Genomic DNA, 13188 nt, shown 5'->3' with positions numbered 1-13188 from the left:
TCCTCCCTCCTCCCATTGCTCATTTTCCACAACTCACAAATGTCTGTTTCACACAAACAAGAAAAATGAGCTGGCAAACACCCTGCCCATAACTCAATCTTAAGGCAGAGAAATACAATTTTCCCCAAATCTTTCCTTCCTAATGTTTTGTGAAATGAACTGTTCAAAGCTATCTATTGAAAAGAAGATGAAAATCCTTCCCTTCAAAAAAGAAGCATAATGAATGTACTCTTCACTCTTCAAGAGCTGCAGCACAGCCTGCCAGAGAAAGTCCTCTTTTTCTCCATTTGTGGGGTTTGATTAAGTGTTCTGTCCATATGGATTTGAAAGTTTTGATGTCATCCTTTTAACCACTGGTTTTGTATATGAAAAACAAAACTTGAGATAGCCAAATGCAGAGGTACAACTGCAACATTCTCTTTGTCAGCAGGGATGGCTGAACCTCTTTGCTCAAACTGCCCTGAACATCAATGGGAATGTCACATTGCTGTTTATCCCTGCCATCATTTTTGGCTGGGAGATGCTGAGGCACAGGGGGCTGGAAGCTCAGAGGGTCAGTGTGGAAGCTCTGCTGTGTGCTCTCCCTACAGAGCCACTGGTGGCCGTGGCCAAAGCCAGCCCTGTGCTCTGACCCCTCTCCCTGCACTTTTCAGACTCTCAATTTCTTTCTGTTGGTATCTTTTGTATTTGCAGGGACCCTCCTGGCAGGGAGGAATGAGGAATCTGAATCAGGAGCTCACCTCAGAACTTGCTATGCAGGACTGCTTGTAGCCATAGCTCTGGCTCAATGGTTCATCAATTTATTTGATTGACAGGGTTGGTGGAAGGTCTTAAGAGCTCTCCTGAGAATCAAAATCAAAAGAAAATCCATATGTGAGGGTGTTTATATCTTTCTAAAGCTTCTCTTATTTGGGAGCTAAGCTCATCTACTTTTAATTTCATATAATGAGAAAGTATGGACTTAACTTAGTAAGAACAGGGCAAATATTAATTAAGTACTAACAAGTAAAAAGAATTTCAGTAGCTACCAGGGAGGACAAGTCTGAGAGATTGAGGTTTAGACTATATGAGGCTGAAAAAAATAATAATAACCATAAAGCATGAGAATTGAAAGAAGTGCTTGTTAATTAGAGAATATTGAAAGCAGTGGGATATTAAAAAATGTCCACTTTTCACCTGTGACTGTGGAGACAACTCCTTCCTGGAATGAAGTCTCTGGTGTTTCTGTGCACGGTGCTGTTAGAGTGGGGTACCACATCATCACTGTTAGGTCACTTATTTAATGACACAGAAGCATCAGATGGTGCCTTAATGTGCCCTTCTCCCCTAAACCCTGTGGTGGTTTTGGGCTGACCTCATGAAGGTGAAATACCCATTTCTAAGAAACTCTCACATGGAAAAAAGTCCAAATTCTCCCACTGCTGTTCCTACACTGGCAGAGGTTCAGGGGGACACCTGACTGACTTTTTGTATCCGTGGCTCCCTTCCCAGCTGAGCTAAATCTGCTCCCATCAGCTGGGGATCTGCATCACATTTCTGCTTTGAGAATGAAACCTGGTTCAGTGGGAGGACAGAGACAAATAAACTATAAATAAAACTGCATAAGGGGCTTTACAAATCAGTGCTTTAAAAACTTAACTTTTCATCAATCTAACTGCTGCTTTGCTCTCTGTGATGCCACTTTATCTCAGCAGAGACACAGGCAGCCTGTATTCTTTTAACCTCAGCAGGCTGTCACTGGTCTTTGATATAGCAGCTGTCTCATAGCTACCACTTGATTTCAATTAAACCAGGCTATATTTAGGGTGAAAATAGGGCTATTTTAAACTACCATACCTGCCGACTTTTATTCCTTCTCAGCAGTAGTTATTTTATTTGATGTACCTGGTTTTAAGCTGCACCATCCATAAAATTAAAAAGATACCCAAAACTGTGATGTATTTCACATTCACAACACCAAAAATCTATCATTAAAAGCAGCAGTTCTCCAGAGAAGAACACACTTTAAGGTGATAAATAACAAAATGCTCTCTACACACAGCCAGGGATGCTAGCATAGCCCAGCTGTGGTGAGATGATACAAATGATTCTCTGGTGCCAAGGAGAACTAAACTGAAAAATGTATTTATTTTTCACTGATCACGGGGGTCTGCTGCTAACACAGAAAGACTTGGTGTGTGGAACATCAGCAGAGCACTTTTGCATGGTGGTCTGTAGAAAGATTTTGTACAAGACTAGCTTGCAAGCAAGAGACATAGCAAGGAAGACTAGCTGACAGCACGTATACAAGCTTGACAGTCATCAGTCAGTGTCCAATGGTAAAGCTGGGTCATAGTGACTTTACTGCAACATGAAAAAGTAGGAAGATAGTACCTTGCTAGAATAGTGAGATCAGTTTCAATAGTTTACAATAAAAACCTAGAAGATTGTAGAAGTAGGTGTAACTGAATGATAAGTAAACTAACCAATCCTGAGCTCAGCTTTTGCAATATGTATGAAGCTTATTAAGAAATGTATTTAACCTGCTGTATTCACCTAATAAATCGAGACAAAGATGATCAACTGATGTCCAGTCTCCCTTCGTCCCAACAGTGGTCCATCATCAAATGCTTGTTTTAGGGACAGATTATATGATTTGGGATTGAAGAGTTCTGTCTCCTGACAATCTCACTTCAGTCATTCCTTTCCCCCTCCTCTATCAATATCTGCTTTGTTAGCAGAAAACAGGGGAAAGCCCCATTAACAGAGACCTTGTTCCCCTTCCTTATGGTGGGGAACACTGTAGTGAAATATTCTAAAATACTGGAGTGCTCAGGTCAGTGTGATGCACTGCCATAAAATCCGTGCCATGCACAGACACTCTGGGACGCTGCCCTGGCACTGGGGATGCTCCTCTAACAAAAAATGTGAGGAGCCCTTGTGTCTAGATAATGCAATTACCTGCATGAAAAGATGGGGCACAGTTTTACATGAACAAGAAAGAAAATCTTCTTTGAGTCATCTAAAATTTAATAGGCTGCGAACACGGCTAAAGCAAAAGATAACTCTCTCACGCAAAAGCCTTCTCATAAACAGTCTGTAATTACACTTGTGCTGCTGTTTGGTTGATGGCACAGGCTTTATTAAGTGCAAGAGCTGTTTTTCTGCAAGGAAGCTTACTGGAGAGTGGATTAAAACAAGCATGATCACATCCTGACATGCATAAAATGCTGATTGTCTCACTTGCCCTATATGCCAAGCGCTTACTCTTGCGAGGTATTTGGAGCTGTCAACGCCAGCTGAACTCAGTGAGGCAGAGAGGTGCTCAGCACATCTTAAAAAACCCTTGGCATGGAGAGCAGGCCTCAGACACACTTGATGTTTGCCAAGGAAACATACCAGGGGAATGATGGCAATTACAGAGCAGCTATTTGTGTGAGCATTACTGGAACTCCATCCCCTCCTTCAGAGAAAGGACCAGACCAAAGGGGGATGCAGAAGGGCTCCAGCTCTGGCTCACAGGCTGGAAACCTTCCTGACCCTGACAGAATAAATAAAGTGAACCTGTGGCTCATTGCATGCAGAACACAACATGAAAACAAGACTGTTTAAAGGGCCAAATGGAGCCACCCTTAGAATGCCAGGCTGGCTAGACCTCAAAACTCTGCAATGCACTGTGCTGCAGCCTTCAGCTGGGTCTGTTGTGGAGTATTCATCACCTCCTTCAGCTGGGGCATAAAAGGGACAGGGCACACCAGGGCACACTCACTGGGGCATTGGGACATTATTTAGCACTGCCTTGCTCGCTGTAATTTCACTAAGCCCAGCTACGAAGACAGAACAGAATTTTTATTGTGTTTTTTTAAGTGGCAAGATGGTATCAGAGCACTTCAAAGCATCCCAGAAATGATGTCCACAACAAAGATACCAAATGCTCATCCAGACTGCTTTTTTTTTTTTTTTTTAAACTAGTAAAAACAAATAAACAACCCCAAAGTTGTGCTTCCCTCTCCTTATTCTTCCACATACTGGATCATTTTGGCTGAAACTTACAAGGAAAAAAAAACCACCAAAACCAAACAAACCAAACTAAAAAACCACTACAAGTATTTCCTTACCTTGGAAGGAAAATAACCCTGACTGGAAAATGAACCTAATGTCTCCCCTTTGGCAAAATGATAAAAATCCTACAGTGAGAAGTGTGGGGCAACCATGATATATCCCCAAGGCTGTTAAAGAGTGAGGTTAGTGCTCAGTGTGTGAGTGGAGAGGGAATTCCTCAAAGCAGAGAAAGATCTTCATTACCTGAGAGACACAGGTGTAACTAAAACCTCTGAATGGCAGAGATTCAGATGAGAGGAGATTCTTCTTTTTTTAACCACCAGGGGAGTAGATATGAGAGCAGCCCGTTCAGGGATGTGTTAAAATTTCCATTTCTTGAAATCTTAGAATCCCCAGCAGACATACAACTAGAAGTACATTGGTTCCAACAGATGCTGGGGGCTCAGTGCCAGAATGTTCCAGGGCAGTGGCCAGAGCTGTGAGGGATGGGGGCTGCAGAATTCCTCCTGCCCCCAAACCTTTCTCTTCGTACAGTGAACACGCTGAGTTACCATGACTGTCTTCTGCTTTTGTGTTCTGTGGTTGTGTTCTGATTTTGTGTTCTGAAACCCATGGCTGTTGCTTTTTGGGCAGCAGAGATCTTTTAACCCTTTTTTCCCCTCTTAGTGTGCACACCAGAGCTCTCCTTTCCCTGGGAGTGATGCTGTGGCAGTGGCTGATCCACACAAGACCAGGGTGCAGCAGAGATTGCCTACCAGCCTTCAGAACATTCTAGTGACTGGGAGTTTAGGGTGTGCTTAAACTGTGCACTCAAAACCCACTGGCTTCCCAAAATTCTGTCCATGTCTCTGCAATCACTGACAGACACACAGCAGTTATTCTGCAAAACCTCCTGGCATCCCACAGCTCCTTCCTCTGCACTAACCAGAGCAGAAGACCAAAAACTTGCAATCTGTTTTTCTGTTTGATTACCATAATTTCTGCCCCTTCTGGCTTTCTTTAGCACCATCTCTTATATTTTCCCTTTTCTTGGCAATGTTTACAGATTCTTCACCTTTTGTTCTAATTCAGAACCATTCCTGATGTCTTAGAGCTTGTGTGGTTTTTAACTGCACGCCTAAAACACATCTTTAGTTCCTTGCTGGATTTTCAGCATTCTTGAGCTCCAAGGCCTTCATGCTTCTCTAACCACTCCTTATCAATTTATTCCACCTCTGATTCCCTGTGCCAGTTGCCAATTTTTTCCTGTTGTTCTTTATTGTGAAGCTGACAAGGAGCACAGCAGAACTGACACGGCGAGGCACAGAAATGCTGCAGGAGCAGCTCAAAATTGACAAGTGACAGCCAGAACAAGTGGCAGTGACCAGGTTTTCTCCCTGAGATCTGATTTCACGTTCAGCATTCCCTGAGATGAAATAGGAATAAAGAGGTATTTTGGTTTCACTCCTTTCTGTGATCTCTGGTATAGAAATAGGATGAGTTTAGAGCCATTGCTCAGAGGAACCTCACTTTGGCTGGGGTTATTTGATAGACATAAGACTTATTTCCTAAAGCTACAGCAACAGATCTATGACTGAGGGGGAAGGGGAGGACTTCAAGGAAGGCCAGTGGGTCTGAGAAAATCTATCTGAATGTGATGGTGGGGAGGAACCAGGCAGAGATTCAGATGAGATGAGATTCTTCTTTTTTTAGCCACCAGGGAAGTAGAAATGAGAGCAGATCAGTTTTGCTGGCCCACTGAAGGCTCATCAGCGTGTCAGGAAAGGTGTGGGGCTGTGGCCCCAAGTCCCCAGTGCCAGCCCCACTGGGCTGACAGGGCTGGGGGCAGCTCCCTCTGGGCACAGGAATCTGACCTTGGAGACAGCTCAGGGCCAGGCCCTGTGTGCCCCACCTGCCTGGGGACACCAGGACAAATGCAGAGAGGACCTATTTTAGTCACTGCATATAAATAGGAGCCACCCACTGTAAGCACTGCCTCTGTTCTTCTCTGCTCCAGTCCAACACATGAGGCTTCCACAGCAGCCTGACCTTAAATCTCAATTCACTCCCAAATCCCAAGGGAGAGGGAGCTCTGTGAGAACTCCTGGAGATGGGTCATGAAATTAACATTTTTGTCTCATTAGCTTTTGAAAGCAGCAGTTAGAGCACCAGGGACCTGGCCTGGTGATATACCTACACATGCACAGCATGTTTCTACTAAACCCATTAGACCACATCTGCCTGGAGTACATCCTTGTGGCCAGAACCCATAATATTAATCTCTGCTGTGTCCTACATCCTAAAATCTAATTTTACACTTACTGTATTGGGAGATGCTGCATGAATAAAGGGATATGTCATCTCCTTCCTTTTGCAGGTGGAGCTACTCTGGGTCCCAGTGCTGTGCTGCAGGAATCACAGTCACTTTGGCAATGACATGGGGACCCAGAGGACACCAGAAGCCCAAGAGAACTGGTGGGAGCAAGGATGGATGGGGCTCTTGCACAGTGGAAAGGTCCCTGCCCACAGCAGAGGGGTTGGAAGTAGATGATCTCTAAGGTCCCTTCCAAGTCACACTGTGATTCTGAGAAACTGGGCAGAAAAAGTGTGCAGAATGCACCATTATGGATGAATCTGGTGGAAAAAAAGACAAAGCTACCTCACTCTGCTAATGCTGATGTTTCTATACAGTTACAAAATTTGATTAACACATCTAATAGGACAGATAGTACCTAGCAGCTGTCAGTAATTATTTAGCCCCTGGCTGGCTTGCTTATCCTGAAAAGATTAAAGAAGCTGCAAATGTACTTCACAGCAGAGACAAGAACTAAACAAGATTATTAGCCTTTATGAGAATGAATGCCAATAAAATGACATGGCAGGGCTTAATGCTATTTCTTGAACAAGAAGTCATTATTCTTTATAAGCTGAATATTTCACAAATGCCAAGATCATGTATCTTGGGAAGAAGAGTGGGAAGTGCTTAGGATCACAGATCCATCCCCTAGGCACAGGTCCTGTGTGGGATGCAGCCTGTGAGAGCAGGGCAGGGGTGCCCCAGGATGGAGAAGTGCCATTCACAGGAGATGTCAGGTTCTGAGATGGTGGCACAGAGAACAGGAGTTATTCTCAGGAACCAATATCCCCTGGGTCATGTCTACTGCCTATCTGTCATTAATCTGATGGTGACATTTGGGGCTGCCCCATTTTCCAATTCCTGTCAGGATTGCCCTCAGCACAAGTTGAGCTCTAAAGCTTGCTGCAGGCTGAATCCCAAACTCTCAGGAGTATTGATGCCAAAATTTTGGGCAAGGCAGTGAGGAATCTCAAGAGTCTCCAGCTGTGCCAAGGGAAAGACAGGTTGGATATTAAGAAAAAGTTTTTCACAGAAAGAGTGATAAAGTTCTGGAATGGCTGCCCAGGGATGTGGTGCAGTCCCCATCCCTGGGTGTGTTTAACAAATGTGGATGTGGCACTGGGTGCCATGGAGATGTTGGGGCTGGGTTGGACTCCATGATCTTGAAGGTCCAACCTGGTCATTCTGTGAATCTGTGAATCTGTGAATATTGTGTTTCCCCAACAGCCAGAAGAAGTCAGAGCAGAGAAATGGAAATGGATGGAAACCAATCAGCAGGGAATCCAAGTGATTTAATGGATATCTGGCTCTGCCAGGCAGTACCATACTAAAGGTTAAACCCAGTTTTAAGTGAGACACTACACATTTGAAGCACCTCCCTCCACTTAAAGCTTATTACAGCAATCTACAAAGTCATGGATTGCCTTTTGATTACATCTAGGAGACTGCAAACATCCCAGAGATGGGGTCTTTCCTCCCCTAAGTATTTGCACAGCGTGCAGGACCAGAAGTGTCTTTGTCAGGCACTCAGGACCATAATGAAATACAAACAACAGTTACCAGGAGGCAGCTGCTCAGTGCCACCCTTACCTTAGGCAAGGATAATGCTTTGCATTAGCTCAGAAGTGACACTGAAAACAGCTGAATTAACCCAGTATTAGAGGTGTGTATTCCATACTGGGCTGTGCTTCCAGGAATTTGTGAGCTGAACACATTTCTTGGTCACCTCCTCATGAAATTTTGACATCAGAGTACAAGAGAATTAAATATTAACTGATTCCTCAGAGGATTTCTTTCTAAATAGGCTAAAGACTCCACAGTTAAAAATTACAGCTGAAATTTTAAATCTCAGCAAGTAAGTTCAAGTGAGAGTAACTAACTGGAAGATCAGAGCTGATATTAGAATTCCCTGGCTGCTGGTCATCCTCTCTTTCCTTGTTTCCCTCTTGCAGACACAGTGAATGGTGAGTGACTGGTGCCAGGCAGGGGGGTATAACATGTGGCACCTTAGGAAGTGTGGTTCAGCATTAATTAGCATACACTTTAGATAAAGTTAATGGCCAACATAGTTGTCAGTTAACTAAATGAAACTTGAAATTAGAGTCTAATTATCAAAGGAAGAGTTTCAAGAGTATCTGAGAGTTTTTCCTATTTTTTTCCCCTCTAATTCTGATTAAAACCTAAATCAATACCCAGGTACAGCACAAGATTGTGGTTTAGTTTTGCTTTTTGGCTTTTTAAAAAATCTTTTACGTGGAGCAAAGTTCAATGCACTGATTTTCCTTTAAGTTGAAATCTGACAAGGAAATACGTGCTAGCTGTGTTTAGAGAACAATGCCATATTTGTGGAATACTAATGAAGAAGCCCCAACCCAAAACAATTCTCTCCCCTCTGTTTAAATAGAAGGCTGGTGCATATCGAACTCTGTCATCAGCTATTATTCAAATTTAAATAGGTCAGGTCCCTGAACACCTGGAAATTAGCCTGGAAATTCCCTCAATTAATGAAACCCTGCCTGCCTGAATTCATCCTGCCTTACCCATAACACTTGGACAATCAGAGCTGCAGCATGTAAAATTAATCTCATTCTGTTACTTTCTCTGGAAGGGCATTTTGATTGGGCTCTGACCCCTGAGAAAAAGGTTAATACTTGTTCACTCTCCTGCACACTTTGCTCAGCAGACATCCAGCTCCTGCAGCCCAGCTCCCTGGAGCTGGCAGGGGACAGAAACACAGAAACCAGAGTTGCCCTCAATGCATGTTTCAAAGCCAAAGGATACCCTGGTTTGATGAGACACCAGGGTACAGCAGCACTTTATTTTCTTATACTCTAATATACACAATATTTCATATTTCATATACCTTAAAATATTATTCTTTTTCATATATACATATATCCTTATTCATATATACAGAATTTTTCAAATTTCATTTACCTTAAAAAAATTATTCTTTCTCAAAAATTCCTTCAGTTACTCTGGTGGTTTTAGTTTGAAACTGGGTAGAAGCACTAATTTTGTGTAGTGGTTTTGGTTTGTTAATTTGAGATTTTGTTAATTTTGAGATTTCTTGGGTGGTGTGTTAATGAGTGTGGTGGGGTTAAGTGTTGGTTAATCACTAGTGTACCTTTTTTTTTTGTTGTGAGGTAGGATTAGGAGAAAGGTAAAGTAGGTTTAAAATTTTAAAAGGGTATAAAGAAAAATTTATTAATAGTAATTAAAAGAAAGAGTAATGAAAAGTAGGATCAATTTAGAATATTTTTCTTTTAGAATATTTTTCTTCTCTTTACAAGAACTATCAGTTCTTCTCTCTCCTTCTCGTTCTGCACACAGCATTTGTCCTGGAGCACCTCACTGTGCTGCAGGGTGCCAATGCCTGGCATTCACAGGCAATTCCACCCAGCCAGATATTTACCTTTCCTGGTAAAAAAGGTTGAACTTTGCTGTGCTGGGTGTGAGGAGCTGGGCCACTGACTCTGTTTGTAACCAGCTCTGACCCTGTCACAGATCCGTGCTCTGGAAAATGAGAATGAACTAAATGATTGCTCTTCATTCAATCAAATGTGCCAGCTTCAACAATAATGTCATTGTCACAGTCATTCAAAACAAACAGAGCAGGCACAATGCAAGGAGCTGAAGTTCAGGGGTGGATTAAGTTCAGCTTGTGCACAACACCAAGTCCTGGTCCTGGTTTTGATGGCACAGCCTTCAACCACGTGGAAGAAAACGCTCATGGCACCCCCTGCCAACATCCCACAGCTAGGGTAAAATAAAGTCTTATGTAGAAAAAAAGTGTGTAAGAAACAGGGAGAGGGGAGGATTTGGTTGAAATCCTGGGCCAGGAGGAGAGAAATCACCTTTCCCTCAGCCTGTGCAGGGTGTGCTGTCACACCAGGGCAGTGAAGGGCTCAGCTCTGCCTCAGCCTCCCTCTCCTGTCCTGAGCCATGGTCTGCAAAGAGGATTTTGGCCAAGGCTCTCTGCCTGCTGCTCTCTCTCAGCCTCCCACCATGCCCCCTTCCTGTCACCTTACCCCTCCCAAAGCTCCCCACTGCACATCCTGCCTCTGTCCTTGTGCTGGCAGACTCCTTCTTCCAACAAAGCCTTGAAATGGGATTTTTACCCTCAGGCCCTAATTCAGTCATGTTCTGCCAAAATCTGGTGTTGAAGATAAGTGCTGCAGAAAATTATCAAAGTGCTCAGTCTTCAAGGAAGAGTCAGTTCTCCTCTCAAGAAAGAAACTTGTCCTTTCCTTTCTTTTCTAAATTTTTGAAATCCTTTACTTTATCTAAGCAAACTTAGATTAAAAATGAGTTTATATATAGATATTGTATGAATATATATATATATATAAATATAAATATAATGGCCCTAAGGGACCCATCAGACATGAGCTGAGAACAAACCTTGAAGGATTTAAGATGTTTCTGCTGGTCAGGACCCAGCTAAAACAAAGTGTACTCACCTGGCAGGAAACAAGTGAGTTTTAAGTCACCTTCACTGACCAGAGGCATCCTTAAATCTCTTTAATGGGCTAGTCAAATTAGCAATGAAGTTAAAAGAGCACACCTAATTAACATGCATAATTACATCAACCATATACTCAATTTATGGCCTGAAGCTCTGCCTTTAAAGAGGCAGAAGCAAGAAGAGGATGGGGTAGGACTGCAGAGGAGCAGGCAGTTCCAGACTCACACCAGCCTTATGTGCCCTTTATGTGGAGCACAAAGCCTGGTGATGGCACATGAAAACCTGGGCTCTGCCCTTGCAGGGCTCCCTGGGCTCATCCCTGCCCTGCTGGGGATGGGCTGGATGGCTCCATCACCCTCGCTGCTCTCTGCCACACAGCCCACTGCTGCAAGGGCAGCTGAGCCCAGGCACTGCTATTTCTAGGCAGGCTGGGCCAGAATAGCAAAAATCCAAGAGTTTAGGAAATGTAGAGCATTTTGCTTAGGAGCTGTCACTCACTGGAGGCTCACCCTGCCCTGCTCAGCTGCTGTTCCCATCTGTACCCTCTGTTTGCTTTGCTGTTCCTATTCTGAAACTGAATTGGTAAGCAGAAAATTTTGGTTACTGAATAAACTACTGCTAAAAATCTCTGAAGAATACACTGAAAAGGAATGAGGCAAAGAACAACTTCCAGTCCAGAGAAACTCAGGCAGTGACAGACCCTGAGCATCACAGCCTGCTGGGCCACGTGTTTATCCCACAGGACAAGCTGCTCCTGTCCAGAAATTGAATTGTGCCATTTTTAAGAACAACCCCTGGGTGGGTGATGGGATCAGCTGTCCTGGAGTCTCTGGTACACAGCAGCTACTCCCACTGTACCTGGCACTGAGAGACTGGCAGCAGATGCCAGCTGGGGGGGCTGACACTGTGACACTGTCACCGTGACACGAGTTCCAGAGAACACACTCTGAGTGAAACTGTCCTGCAAGGGCAGGATTTCTTACAGCTCAGACTTGCTTCAGACTGTGTTTGCACTTACTTCACTGAGATGCCTGAAATTGGCTTATTAGGAGCATTCAGCTTATCAGTTAAATGGATTTTTGAGTAGCTCTTCATCACCTCCCTTCAATATTGTCAGGTTTTGAGGGAAGATGTTTATAAGCCATTATACAGGGATGTCTTTTATGTGTGATAAAGAGCTCTTTCTCCAAGATCTCTACACTCACACTCCAACATATAATCAGCTTTTACAGCTATATTAAAGTCTTCAGAATAGGTGGCTGGTTTCTACAGTGGGAATCCCTGGTATATCCCTTAATGACACCATTGCTCAGTACAAGACTATAGGAATACATTTATATAATACAACATTTTATCATGAAAACTGCAATTACTTTCAATGGAACAACAGTTTCCAGCCAGAAAAGCTGACCTGACTGTTCTTCTCCTAGCAAATGCAGCACATGTTGAAACCAGCACTCACACTCTGCAATACAGAAGAGAATCTCTCCTCTGGCAGGACAAATTATAAAAATGAATGCTTATACTGTAAATAGTTTTAAATGCCACAGGACCTGTGTGTAAATGGGGTACCATTAGACTGTGCTCATTTACTCCAGGCCCCTAAGTAGCCTACAACCCCGCACAACTCCAGGATTAATTGCTGGTGCTTTGTTAGTGAATGGTCTTTTGTTAGTGCTCTCAGCAGGCGTCCTGCCTCTCTGGGTGGATCGCCTCGCATGAACCTGATACCCCAAGAGCTGGGGCATATCCTGTGCTCTCCCTGCACGGGAAAACAGAAGTTTTAATTGTCTCTTCTTATTATATCTCCAAATACACTTCCTTTGTGCTCGTGGAGAACGGAGCGGGAACGGCAGCGGTTCAGTAACAGGGAGCCTTTCCCTAATCTTTGCAATCAGATCTTTGGGACTTTGCTGCCATCACACAGAGCAATCACTTCACTCAAGTGAGAAATCAGCACAGCTTCAGTTCCTGATAAAGTTCAGGACAGGAACGAGCTAAGCCTGGGCATGCCACATCCATCTTTCTGCTCGGTGCTCTGTTTTGACAACTGCTGTGTTTGTGTCCTTTCAGATAATATTTGTCTAACACTAAGAAAATCAATCTCATTTGAGAGTCAAATTTAACATGTCTCAATCTCTACCTAGGCTCCATATGTTGTGCATTCTGGTCTGTATTAACACAGCTGAGTGCTGTGAGGCATATTAACAAATCTCATCTGCAATTTGCTACTTGTTCTAAGAGAACTTTGTTGTAGGAGTTCTGCAGACAATTCACTGCGCGTGTGAAGTCAGCAGAACAACTCATTTCCTACTCTAATAAGACTCCAGTCTCTGGCTGGGAG

This window comes from Fringilla coelebs, assembly GCF_963513975.1.
Source record: "Fringilla coelebs genome assembly, chromosome: 10".
Classification (NCBI taxonomy): domain Eukaryota; kingdom Metazoa; phylum Chordata; class Aves; order Passeriformes; family Fringillidae; genus Fringilla; species Fringilla coelebs.
This window is presented reverse-complemented; position numbering follows the sequence as displayed.